General features: G+C 41.1%; 1 protein-coding gene across 1 annotated transcript in view; it reads left to right on the top strand.

Annotated features, from left to right (window-relative positions):
• Nucleotides 1-6474: 6474 nt before the first annotated feature.
• Nucleotides 6475-11942, top strand: part of LOC124289557 (rho guanine nucleotide exchange factor 28-like) — a 151173-nt gene continuing 145705 nt past the window's right edge. Inside the window, exon 1 of the mRNA XM_046726170.1 lies at nt 6475-6608. The gene's annotated coding sequence lies outside the window, so the exon portion shown is untranslated. The remainder of the gene's footprint in view (nt 6609-11942) is intronic.

Genomic DNA, 11942 nt, shown 5'->3' with positions numbered 1-11942 from the left:
TATGATCGATTCCTGCTGACTGGCCATTTTATCAAAGTCGGTCTTATTTTAGAGTGTAAAAAATGATGGATCAATTCTAGGTGACAGTTTGATTTGCGTCAGGAGGATTGGGTTGATTGATGCTGATTAAAACTTGTCAAGGATTTGTTCCAATGTGGGAAATGTCTTTCAGGGCTTATTCAAGTCCCTCTTTCAACAACTGGTAGAATTCGGAAAACAATAAACATGGCTGACATATTTTCACATGCATAGCTTTGCCACTTGATATAAGAGAATTGAATTGTTGACATCATGGAGCAATCACCAGGGTATTAGTAAAAATGTTGGAGGTGCATTTCTGTTTTAATTTATATGATGTTATGAATTCATCCTACTTTGCTGTTCTAGAATCACCTTGTTTTTCTCTCCTTGTCAATCCCACATCTCCAGTCCTTTCTCCTGGGTTAGATACGTTCTTGGCATTTCATTGCTTGTTGGGCTTAGGGGTAGCCTAGTGGTTAAAGCAGTTTCTAGTCATCCCAAAGACCCAGGTTTGATTCCCCACATGGGTACAATATGTCCCCCACGGTGATATTGCTGGACTGTTGCTAAAAGCGGCGTAAAACTAAACTCACTCACTCACTCACTAAACTAAACTCACTCCAATGTTTGTTGATGGAAGTGACTGTCTTTGATGATTGCACTACGCCATACCCCAAAGACATCTTATATTGATCACTGATTTGTCCATATATCAGTGTATGAAATAAGGCCTGTCCAAGACGGGCTAGATTTCTGATGGACGGTCTAAATTTACAGCTAGCCTGCCCAATGGTCTGATAAATGTTTTAGATAACATGTCCCTTACATCTGAGTAAATTCACTATATCTTTAAATCTATTCTCTGAAAATGACTGTTGTGAATGGAATGTTAGACAGTAAATACATGTCTCAGGTTCATTAAATTATTCATTGTAACTGAAAATTGAGATATTTTCTTTTGATTGTCTGGTCTGGTTAAATCCATTTCGGGCTGGTAACAATTTGAAGTTACTAGCCCTGATGTCTGGCTGGGTTTTGCCTTATTTCATACACTGCATATATATATACATGACAAAATGACAGAACTATATATATATATTGACAGCCTGCTGTAATATGGCCCAAATATAACTGTTTGCCTTAAAGTTGTATTTTAGCAGCAGTATGTTGACTGGTTAGTAAGGCTAGTTGACCTGGTTGATGAATGCCTTTGTGTTAAGTTCTGTCATTTTGTCTTGTTCCTGATCCAGTGGATTTGAAGCTCTTCGACTATATCACAATTACTTGATGGTTATGTCCCCAATTAAACATGATCTCAATTGACCTAATTTGGTTGTGCCAAAGACATTGGTCACAGAATCAAAAGGGCAATTTGGTGAACATGTATTATTTCATAAAGCTGTGTTGAATATTAAAACAAGTGTACACAGTGTCATATGTTACATTTGTTTTTCATTTACCGTACTCACCTTATTAAGCTCAACAAATAAGGGGCGGTGTGGGTAAAGCGTTCACTCATCACGCCGAAGATCTGGGTTCGATTCCCCACATGGGTACAATGTGTGAAGCCCATTTCTGCTGTCCCTTGCCGTGATATTGCTGGAATATTGCTAAAAGTGGCATAAAACCATATGGCTCACTACTCACTCACTCACTCACTCCTTTCATTATGATAAACATACCAAAAGGGCACTCACTCACTGAACAAATACAACTGACAAATTACCCTGTAACTGTTAAAAGCACTGAAAGTAATTTAATTCTGAAATTCACAGAAGTGCTTATGTTTTTATAGGCAACTTCCTTTGTCCACCTGTGAAGATCCGGGTTAGAACCATCAGTAGCCCATGTTTGTCGTAAGAGGCGACGAACGGGATCGGGTGGTCAGGTTCACTGGCTTGGTTGACACATGTCATCGGTTCCCAATTGCACAGATTGATGTTCATTCTGTTGATCACTGGATTGTCTGGTCCAGACTCGATTATTTACAGACTGCCTCCATATAGCTGGAATATTGCTGAGTGCGACGTAAAACTCACTCACTCACTCCTTTGTCCATTTGCTATGCATCCTGGGTGATTATTATGGTAAATACATAGATTGCTGTGAATACAAGTTTTCTGCCAATATCAAAGCAATCTATAGAGGTAGAAGGGGGCAGTGGGGTAGCCTAGTGGTTAAAGTGTTCACTCGTCACGCCGAAGACCCGGGTTCGATTCCCCACATGGGTACAATGTGTGAAGCCCATTTCGGGTGTGCCCCGCCGTGATATTGCTGGAATATTGCTAAAAGCTAAAAACCATACTCACTCACTCACTATAGAGGTAGAAAGTAGTGGGACAGGTATTAGCACTATATGTTTTCCCTGTGTGTTTCTGTATGCATTTGTTTTCACTGTTTCTTGTCTGTTTTCAGTGCATGGTGTTTCTGAAGATGTCCGCCTGAGCGTGTACCAGGTGCATGATGGGAAGACGTGTGCCGTCTGCTTGGACACCTTCCACTTCCACTATGACTCCGCCTACCACATGGCCGTGTTTCTTATAGACAGTGTCTACAATACACATGCACTGGATGACTTGGAACTTATCAAGTCAGAGCAGTTTGATTTAGCCAATGAAATTGTGTCAACTTTGGATGACAGACTTGTGAGTGCCCTGAAAAGCATCTACCTTCCCATAGGTTGGAATATACTTGGTGCTGATACAGGTATGTATCTACAATATTAGTAGTTGTGATGGTAATAGCAGGGAGTCTTATGCTTGTCATATAAGGCAAGTTCAACAACAGGTTGTCAGGCTTTGTTTTTTTGTTCATTGTTTATACCTACACCCAGCAATATTTCAACTATATGATGACAATCTATAAATATACAAGGGCGGTGGGGTAGCCTGGTTTTGAAATTATTTACTCGTCACGCCGAAGACCGGGGATCGATTCCCTGCATATATACAATGTGTAAAGCCCCTTTCTGGTGTCCTCCACAGTGATATTGATGGGATATTGCTAAAAAGCGGCCAAACCCAACTCACCCACTCACTATAAACATACAAGTCTTGTCCAGATGAACCAGTGGTCGACCTAATGAGCATCGATGTACGCAATGATGAAATGCAACCTGACCTTCCTATCCCTTCAGTTGCCTTTAACGCCAGACTTGGTAGCATTTATGATTATTAATGTGCTGTTGCACCTATATGTGTGTTTCTCATAATAGGGGCCGTGGGGTAGCCTAATGGTTAAAGCGTCCGCTCGTCACGCCGAAGACCCGGGTTCGAATCCCCACATGGGCACAATGTGTGAAGCCCATTTCTGGTGTCCCCCGCTGTGATGTTGCTGGAATATTGCTAAAAGCGGCGTAAAACCAAACTCAGTCAGTCAGTTTCTCATAATATTAGTCACAGGTTTGTCTGGACGAGATTCAGATATATTCAGTTCACCATAGCTGGAATATTACTAAATGTGCCATAAAATGTCAAACAGAATGTTTGTATTATGAGTTATAGTGGTATGTGTAACAGTAGCTAGCTGTATTTTCATAAGTACCAAATTTGCTGAAATATATAACCAGGATGTTTGGAAAATTGATAACCAGGGATCATGTATTAAAACGTTCAATTACTGAAACTATTTTCCTGATGGTTTTGAGTGAACCAAATCAGTTCTGTTATTATAGTGAGTGAGTGAATTTAGTTTACCCCGCTTTCAGCAATATTCCATCAATATCACGTCGGAGGACACCAGAAATGGGCTTCACATATTGTACCCACGTGGGGAATCGAACCCGAACATGAATTAAGACAATTTGTGTCCGTTAATTAACAATGGCTGAAAAAGTAAGATATTTTGTCTCTGATCTCTGATCTTCCTTAGTCTGTCAACATCTTGACTTGGGTTGGTCTATATTGATGTCACTTTAGATGACAGACATGTTATGACCAAACAAACTGTACTGATCATTCAATGTAGAAGATCTAGTCTTTTTCATGGTCCCTGAACCACATTATTTTCCCTACTGCCTAGCCCTCCGGCAGTGCTTGAATGAAGCAAGTCTAGATTTCCTCAGGATCAGAATTTCACATATTACTGGGGCTCCTATTCAATTCAAATGGGATTATTTGTTACTATCAAAATTATATGTATTCAGAGACTAAGCCGTTAGTCTATAGAGTGTGGGGTAGCCTAATGGTTAAAGCGTTATTTCGTCACGAAGACCTGGGTCTGAATCCCCACATGGGTACAATGTGTGAAGCCCATTTCTGGTGTCCCCCGCCGTGATGTTGCTGGAATATTGCTAAAAGCGGCATAAAACCAAACTCAGTCAGTCAGTCAGTTAGTCTATAGAAGACAGTGGACTTCGTGTAGGGAAAGTGAAAGAAGCAGCTGTAGAATCCTTCATTTGCCTCCACATGGCCAGGGATTCAATTATCTTCAGTTAAAATGATATAATTTGTCAGTGAGTGAATCCTGGGAGGCAGGATGGTCGGGCTTCAATCGTTAACAAATATAGTGTTTAACTTAGAGGGTTTTGGTTAGGGGCAATAATGTTTGTGTCTTTGATGTCGAAACACATGTATAAAAGTAGATATGACTGTCAAACATTAGTCTGAATATTTCATCATAAAATTCTTTGATGAAGGAATGGCAGAGAATGCATTTGACTGTTGTATATACTGAATGTTAAGGTATGGTAGAACCTTGCAATTCTGGCTTTCCAGACATCCATATTGGACAGTAATGTCCCCTTGAATACAAGTAGCGGTTTAAACAGTAACCATCTTGAAGTTTTTTTCAGGAGTGGATGTTAGGATAACCAGAGGACCAGATAAGCTGCGTATCCGGGTAAAATACGCATATAAAATTTCCAATTACGCATTGAAAAATAATTGTTGCGTACCAATTACACATTTAAACTGTTAGATACGCAAAGAGTTTAAAACAAATGCGTACGGAATATACTTATAAAAATCGCTTGCGTAATGAAAAAGATTGCTATCAAGTTGTACTGTTAGTATTGGACAAGTGTTGTACTGTCAGTATAGGATGTCTGATTTTTTATGAAATCATTTCCCTTATATTTAAGTTGGTTTTGATTTTGTATGACATAAGGCAGAACATACCTGCTTAGTAAACTTGCTCAATGACACAATACTTAGGTGTGTAAAATGACTGAAATACGCACATATTTGAAAGCAGTGGGTAACGGAAAATGAAATACCCACTCAACATTCATAATACCCACTCCAAAAAAATACAGTGGGTACAGTACTCACATTAGCTAAATCTTATCTGGAGCTCTGGGATAACGTGTTTGAATGGCATTTAGAAGTTGGTGTGATGAACAACGAGGAGAGTTCTATGGATACACAACTTCTTTAATATAATATGAGCAACGTTTCGGTGTAGCTTGATAACGGTGTAGATTGATAACTGTGTTAGTAGCTACACCGAGACGTCGCTCATATTATATTAAAGAAGTTGTATATCCATAGAACTCTCCTCGTTGGATTTTAGGAGATGAGTTCTATATTGAGATAAATATTTAAGTCTGTTTCTGTTGCTTTTGTTGATGCTGAAATAAAATAAAATCTTCCTGGTACAACTAATCTGAGATGAAATTTATTTGTGGTTTGCACTGCCATTTGTCAGTTTGTAATCTCCCCTGATTAGTCATTACTGTGGTTGGCGATCAAGCCTTTCCACACTGAGCTGATCACCAAAACTAGGGAAAAGCTGTTATTTTTACCTTCATTAGTGATGTGCAGGTCGAAAGTGGAAGAAAACAGAGTAATATATTTTGGGCAGTATATTGTACATCATATCAGTACAGACCTATGTTTTATAGAATACTGCGGCACATGATTCCAGGCCATACCCTATTGAATATTGAGAAACAATGTATGTCTGTGAGTATCCATGACGATGAATGTCACCAAATATACATGTAGATGTTCCTGAAGCCTGTGAAGATCTGGGTTAGAATTGGTCTTCAGCAACCTATGCTTGTCCCAAGAGGTGACTAATGGTATCGGGTGGTCAGGCACGCTGACCTGGTTGATGCATGTCATGTTATTCTAACAGCATAGATCGATGCTCATGACGTCAGTCACAGGATTGTCTGGTTGTTTGTTTACAGACTGCTGTCATATAGCTAGAAAACTGCTGAGTGCCTGTTAACAACAAACAAACAACAAACAAACAAACAATTTTCCTGAGAGTAATCTATTGAATACTCCTTGGGAGTTACAGGGTTTGATGGTACTTGTCGAACATGGCTGATTGTAGCGTCTCCACAACAGGTTTTGTACCATGTATATTGGACTAAATGATTGACTTAGGGGCCCTTTGATTAACTGTACAATTAACTGTGAAGATAATATATTTGCTTGGTATTTGTAGATGATTCGTGTGAGGAACGCGAGACACTTCTTCATTTTGCGGCTCGCCTTGGCCTAAGGGAGGTAAGCCTGTTTCTCCTGGACCAACCAGGAGGAGAGGCTGCTACTGAAATCAAGAATCGCAAACGGTCAAACTCCTGCTGAGATCGCCACAGAACACGGATATCATGAACTTGCTGAACTTATCTCAGGGTAGGTACTTTCTCTGGTTTGTCCTGAGGCATGGATGCTGCATATTTGTTTCATTTGATAATCTGCAGTTAAATGTCCTCATTGGATGAGTTGTGATGCAGATATTTGACATGGTGTTGACAGATTGTCATGTTTTGAAAAAAAAAAAAATCATAATGATAATGATGCAGAACCCTTGCTGTACATCTGTGACTCCCTGTGACCCTACAAGGGGTCACGATGACCCAAAATTAGGGAATCCAGGCTGAGCCAGCTTCCTTTGTTTGTATCTGAATGCAGTTTGATTGATATCAGACATCACATCCTTATTACATCAGCGGACATCCTGATCCTGATCTCAGGTTAAATTAGGCAGCAGTTGGTTAGCCCAATAGTCTTGGTTTGCTCAAATTAAAATTGGCTAAACTTAAACATCATGGTAATATAATTCAAATACAAACCATTATACTGGAGAGCGGAAGGTCGCGGGTTCGTCATACCAAAAGACGTTAAAATATGGTACTTGTTGGTCCCTGCCTGGCACTCGGCATTAATGGGTACAACAAGGTCTGGTCGGCTCGGAGTCAGTATAATGTGTCTGAGTGGGGTATTCATGCTTCACTGCGGCATGGTATCTCAGTGAGCTGGCACTATAAAACCAGCTTCAGTCTGGGCTAGTACAAGCAGCCGCACATACACATACACCCACATGCACGTCGTCGTATGAGGGAAATATTCTCAAGCACGACGTTAAACCCAATTTCACCTCACGTCACAAACCATTATATATTGAATATTTTGACCAAATTGTGGAATTATTTTGAAGGTCACATTGAAAGATTGTTTATTCCACAGTATCTCCACTCAGTATTTTATGGGGTTGTGTAGCTTTATGGTATAAGCGTCCACTTGTCATGATGAAGACGGGTTCAGTTCCCAACATGGGTACAATATATGAAGCCCATTTCTGATGTTGCTGTAAAACCCAACTCACTTCCACACGTTCTGTATTGCACGAAATTAGGAAAGTTTTTCAGTTCTGGCATAATTCTAACCCGAATCTGTTCAGCTGTGCAGTTTGGACAAAGGGTATCTAGCATGACATTGATTATAAACCATACTGAGGCTGGTCAAGATGAAAGGTTTGGAGCAATATTCAGACAATGCACATATGTTTATGTGCTGGTACATCCAATGGCTACCTGTCATGCTGAAATCCCATTGTGGACATGCTGGCAGGTGGCCTGGTGTTCCTTGTCTCTTCCGTGTGAAGCTCTGCAAGCATTTTGTATCTCTATTTGGGTAATTTGAGTTAAGTAGTCTGAGGAACTGATGGATTTATTGGCATTTTTGCATGCAGCTGTAGAGACGATAATTGCTGTGCTGTGGCGTTGGTAGCCTAGTGGTCAAAGCGTTCACCTGTGATGTTATTGATCTGGGTTTGAGTCCCCACTGCTGTCGTGAGTTGATGTAATGAGTGTGCGTGACTTTAGTTTTACGCTGCTTTTAGCAATATTCCAGCAATATCACAGCAGGGGACACCAGAAATGGGCTTCACACATTGCACCCATGTGGGGAATCGAACCTTGGTCTTTTGCGTGATGAGTGAACACTTGAACCACTAAGCTACCCCAACGCACCTGGTTGTTGTATCCTTCAGATGTGTAGGTGAAGTATTGGTGAAAGTGTCGTGGACAATACATGGAAGTTCAGTTCATTTGGATCAACTGAAGGAAGTGATGACAGATTTATGGCGGTTCTTTTGTTTTGTGAGTACAACGGTACAAGAATCTGTAAGGAAATGTTGCAATCACAAAATACAAGAAGTTGTTGTCCTTAAATTTGTCACTATTGTACTTCACAACTTCTAATGCCTTTCAAAGAAGTTAACTGATGGGAAGTAATAGAGGTTTAGCTAGTATCCTTCAACGATTATATATTGATATTTAGTCGCTTTTCTACAGTTTATTCACGGGGACGCCGTGTTTGTTTCAGTGGATTACGTTGATGAAAATTCTGTACTATTGCAGATTACATTTTTTATGCTGCTGCTGATCCGCTTTAATATGATATGCACGGTAGCCATGTTTATTATATTCACATTGCAGTTGCGGTACTAATTTATCAATTCTACCTTTTATTAATATTTACTTTGGCGGTTGGCACGCACAGCAGATAGGAGGCGTATGCAGAGTCTAGTATGACTGATACACGGAACCCCTCGCCAGTCTACTGCTGTTGGCCGACTCCCCTCCGTGTGGTGTTCGCTAGAGTGGTGGAGAGGTGTGGGGCGTAGTCCGCCATCTCAAGAAGCATCCTGCTTCCCCAGACATCCCATCGTCGCAGCAGAAGACTAGAGGGGTTTTCTACTACATCTCAACAGCCGAGATCGTTCCCATCGCAGTTTGGGGCCTGTATGATGATCAGCCGGTCATCATACCTGATGTACATCAAAGATTGACCCGATGTCGGCACAGATCAGCATGCAGCCTGATGTACCAACGCGAGATATGCGATGATCGTCCTGAGGGTCCCATCATTACCAACACTCAGCGCAGGCGCCGCGACACCCAGGGCGAAGCGTCGACCTCTGAGGGAAAATCAGCGAAGTCTACTAGGACTTTCTCAATCGAGATTGTTCCAGCCGATGACCTGGACCTCTCTGATGATCAGCTGATCATCATCCCGGACGTACGCCACAGAAAGCGACCGGTGACAGCTACAACGACATCAGCAGAGATCACCATGCAGCCTGATGCCTCTACACTGATGTCGGACGATTTTCCGGTGACCCCTCCATTAACACCGCAGATAAAGCACCCGGCGACCTGCGTCGCAGACCATCCCAGAAGACATGATCACGACAAATTATGAACATCATGGAGGACCACTATAATCTGCGGTAAGCAGGGTCCGAGCTTCCCAGCGAAGGCTCCAAGCGTAGACAGCACCCCAGAGGCACCCCCGTCAGCGTAGCAGCCAGGGCGATGTCACCTTCGCGAAGGAAGTCACGGACCACCTTGATGAAGGACCTAGATGTACAGCTTCAGCGAAGGCCTTAGCGAAGGCGGAAAGGACCTAGATGTACAGCCTAGATTGGCGGAAAGAACCCTAGATGTACAGCCGAAGGACTGCCAGCGAAGGCAGGATAGATCATCACCTTATCGCGGTTTCATCCTAGATGTGGACTCGGACCATCAGACATCACGGAAGCCTTCGGCGAAGGTCATATCGTCGTTCCCCGGACGGACGCAGAGGAAGCAGCGAAGGCATGCATGAGGACACCTGAATCCAGATCATCATCATCTAGAAGGACATCGAGGGACTATACAAGAGCTTCGCGAAACTATCAACGTTCCCTCACAAGTCTCGGAGAAGATCAACCCATAGACAAGTTGATCATCGATATCAAAGTATAAGAACTACAATCATTATATTGGTTCTGTTGAATCCATGGACGAGGCGTATGTTGGCTGGCCTAAATAGATCTAGAGCGATCAATTAGACACTTATCACCAGACTTCGTAACCACGACTTCTAAATATGATGAGATGATCCATCGCGGCCCTACTTAGGCAAAGCTTAGCCCGATCCCACATCCTGTTAAACACAGAGGCTGCAAGTTGTTTATACCCTTATATATATATATAAGTCGGAATATATATCTAATCTGAAATTACTTTCGATACCCAGCGAAAATCCTACCCAGCATAAAATTAACTCAAGTCTACTTCGCTACCGGAGATCTAGAAGGGATTACCATTAAGAACACGTGGTCAGTCTCGGTTCACCGAGGAAGCTACGGTGAAGGTTTCTTTATGCTAATATCAACGTCATATATAAGAATTTATTCAAGGTGGGTTTTTTCCGCTACACGGTGACATCACAGCCGGTATTATACAGAATCAAAATGCCTTGTTCTGATTGGACCCGCTGAGGGACAACGACCTACACAGGAGTCGATCTCAATTCACAGTTCAAGACTTACGTCACAAGTGACAACTATATATCAGTGAGCGAGCAAGCCTCATTACAGTCCAGTTAACCTGAACATTCATGATTAGACTGCCTTCTTCAAGTTAGAGACCTCCCTGTCAAGTTAAGACGAGGGATCGGCAGTCAGGCGATTTTACATAAAGTTCAACGAGGACAGACACACCTGGTTGTGCACCTACATCGTCAAAAAGGACTTCAGCGAATTACCTAGGACGAAAGATACAAGTGGATCTAAATCCACAGCGTTTCAGAACTACAGCTGAATTTCATCAAGCGACTAACACAACTAGATGGTTAGTAAAAACCTACTAAACTTCTGTTTGGAGAATAAAGCGGAAATGTCACGCGCTTAACCTGGGGATATGAATATAGTGCTCCAACACCTCACAAGTGAGGTTTATGAACACGCCTGGATGACATGCTTGGACCCCATGATACGATGATTCTATCAAGATGGCCAGCAAGAGCACTGTAAATTTATCTCCACCAAACCAAACAGGAGGAAAAAAATGCAACAGATTATTTCCTCTATCATCAACTTGCACGCAGAGTGAAGTCTCATGTACTATATCTCCATTTGGATCAGAACTGTCATACTACGTGCATATGCGGATGGACCTATTCCGACCCTCCATGAGCTTAATACTCATGATATTATAAAAGCTAACTTCTATAATTGTTCTACACAAATGTGATTGAAAAAATGGAGGGTTTATTTCTGGAAATCCGATATGGTGGTTGCAAACCATTATCTGAGAGATATCACCACCGAGGACGTCGTCTCAGGTATACACCAATTGATCCCATGGTCCTCGCTGACAACAACTGACAGTTCCTCGGAGGAAGATAAGTCAATCTAACAGATTTTTACTTATCTTATAACAATACTAAATAGCTTCATGCTATATATAATTTACTTAAGTTCCTTTTATCATCACAGTACTATGATTATTACATCATACAATATATAAGTTAACAACTCTACAGAGTTTGTTATTATATATATTTACCTTAAGTTATTCATATCTTAAAGAGTAATACTATGGTTACATGATAAATGCATTAGCTAACAAACTCTACAGAGTTTTTGGCTATTTTATACATAGCTTAAGTTAATTAAGCTAACAAACTCTACTGAGTTTTACTATTATATAGGTAACTTAAGCTAATTATACCTTAAGCATAGTACTATACTCATATTATTAAAATATATTGGCTAACAAACTCTAAGGAGTTTTGCTATTATATAGGTAGCTTAAGCTTATTCATATCTTAAGCTTAGTACTATGTTTATATCATATAAGTAGATTAGCTAACAAACTCTCTAAAGAGTTTTTTGCTATTTGGCTTAAGTATCAT

The sequence above is a fragment of the Haliotis rubra genome, unplaced genomic scaffold, assembly GCF_003918875.1.
Source record: "Haliotis rubra isolate DU_JTF1 unplaced genomic scaffold, ASM391887v1 Scf112, whole genome shotgun sequence".
NCBI classification, from domain to species: Eukaryota; Metazoa; Mollusca; class Gastropoda; order Lepetellida; family Haliotidae; genus Haliotis; species Haliotis rubra.
The sequence above is the reverse complement of the archived record's forward strand: the minus strand, read 5'-3'. Positions and strand labels throughout refer to the sequence as shown.